This window comes from Vigna unguiculata, unplaced genomic scaffold, assembly GCF_004118075.2.
Source record: "Vigna unguiculata cultivar IT97K-499-35 unplaced genomic scaffold, ASM411807v1 contig_310, whole genome shotgun sequence".
Lineage (NCBI taxonomy): Eukaryota > Viridiplantae > Streptophyta > Magnoliopsida > Fabales > Fabaceae > Vigna > Vigna unguiculata.
In genome coordinates, this window is record NW_021011017.1 from 5,001 (window position 1) to 7,500 (window position 2,500).

Below are 2,500 nucleotides of genomic sequence, written 5' to 3' on the forward strand. Positions count from 1 at the left end.
CCAAATGAATACCATGAAATTCTTGGTGCACGAAAGTTTTGAGTTCGGAGGGTTTTGCACATGGCCAAGCTGGTCGGTGCACCGCGGCATAGCTAGAAGGCTTGGTGGGAGTTTTGTGAAAAAATGAAATTCGTGGTTTTTGAGATGTGAGGGTTGGAATGGCCTCCAAATGCCCCCAAATGAATACCATGAAATTCTTGGTGCACGAAAGTTTTGAGTTCGGAGGGTTTTGCACATGGCCAAGCTGGTCGGTGCACCGCGGCATAGCTAGAAGGCTTGGTGGGAGTTTTGTGAAAAAATGAAATTCGTGGTTTTTGAGATGTGAGGGTTGGAAAGGCCTCCAAATGCCCCCAAATGAATACCATGAAATTCTTGGTGCACGAAAGTTTTGAGTTCGGAGGGTTTTGCACATGGCCAAGCTGGTCGGTGCACCGCGGCATAGCTAGAAGGCTTGGTGGGAGTTTTGTGAAAAAATGAAATTCGTGGTTTTTGAGATGTGAGGGTTGGAATGGCCTCCAAATGCCCCCAAATGAATACCATGAAATTCTTGGTGCACGAAAGTTTTGAGTTCGGAGGGTTTTGCACATGGCCAAGCTGGTCGGTGCACCGCGGCATAGCTAGATGGCTTGTGTGGAGTTTTGTGAAAAAATGAAATTCGTGGTTTTTGAGATGTGAGGGTTGGAAAGGCCTCCAAATGCCCCCAAATGAATACCATGAAATTCTTGGTGCACGAAAGTTTTGAGTTCGGAGGGTTTTGCACATGGCCAAGTTGGTCGGTGCACCGCGGCATAGCTAGATGGCTTGTGTGGAGTTTTGTGAAAAAATGAAATTCGTGGTTTTTGAGATGTGAGGGTTGGAAAGGCCTCCAAATGTCCCCAAATGAGTACCATGAAATTCTTGGTGCACGAAAGTTTTGAGTTCGGAGGGTTTTGCACATGGCCAAGGTTGGCGGTGCACCGCGGCATAGCTAAATGGCTTGGTGGGGAGATTTGTGAAAAAATGAAATTCGTGGTTTTTGAGATGTGAGGGTTGGAATGGCCTCCAAATGCCCCCAAATGAATACCATGAAATTCTTGGTGCACGAAAGTTTTGAGTTCGGAGGGTTTTGCACATGGCCAAGCTGGTCGGTGCACCGCGGCATAGCTAGAAGGCTTGGTGGGAGTTTTGTGAAAAAATGAAATTCGTGGTTTTTGAGATGTGAGGGTTGGAATGGCCTCCAAATGCCCCCAAATGAATACCATGAAATTCTTGGTGCACGAAAGTTTTGAGTTCGGAGGGTTTTGCACATGGCCAAGCTGGTCGGTGCACCGCGGCATAGCTAGAAGGCTTGGTGGGAGTTTTGTGAAAAAATGAAATTCGTGGTTTTTGAGATGTGAGGGTTGGAAAGGCCTCCAAATGCCCCCAAATGAATACCATGAAAGTGTTGGTGCACGAAAGTTTTGAGTTCGGAGGGTTTTGCACATGGCCAAGGTTGGCGGTGCACCACGGCATAGCTAGATGGCTTGGTGGGGAGATTTGTGAAAAAATGAAATTCGTGGTTTTTGAGATGTGAGGGTTGGAAAGGCCTCCAAATGCCCCCAAATGAGTACTGTAAAAGTGTTGGTGCACAAAAGTTTTGAATTGGATGCATTTTGCACTTGGCCAAGTTGGTCGGTGCACCGCGACTAGATAGCTTGGTGCCAAAATTTGTCAAATTTAAGACCTTGGCCAAACTGAATGAAATTTTGTGGGGAGGTTCCTGATATTGTTTAGTGGTGGACTGGAAAAAATGAGGTCGAAATTCGAAGTCTACATGTGCTTTTCTATTTTTCCCGATTTTACACATACCCGGTAAGTAAAAAAAATAAAAAAAATAGTTCCCCTTCGAGAAAAATTATGAAATTTGGTGAGCAAGGAGATACCATTATTCTACGAATTACTGCAAAAAATCGCATCAAAATTCGAAGTATAGCCCGAGATATGGACTTATGTCTGCTCAAAAAAAGTGTATCTACTTGTACAATTTTGCCTTTTGCATATTAACCTCTTATAGGGGGGGAGTGCTCCTTGAGCCGGCCAGCTCCACACTGGCAGGTTTTAAAGGGAGCTTGATGAGGCCTCCCCCCTCACGTGGTGCGTGCGTTAGCATGTTTATCATGGCACAACTAGCCTCTTCATAGTTGTTGAGCTTTATTAATACCAACACATGGTCGTCACTGATCGTTGGTTAGCTCGGCAGCTAGTCCCTCGGATATTGTGGAAAGTTATTTTCATGCCTAGCGATGCTTGACCCTGCGTCACTTGATGTTTCCATTTGCTTGCTTGCCCATGGTAGGTGGGGGGTGGACCGTCTTGTGGTGTGGTGTCTTGCGAACGTGAGGGTGTGTGAGTTGTAATCGAGATGCACTTGCTGGCTGGCTCCATGCCTTGCGTATCGAACGGTCAAGCATGCATCTCTTCCATTTTCACCCGTTGCCTTGGGTGATATTGGTTGATCAGTCCCTGTGTTGCCTACCCACTA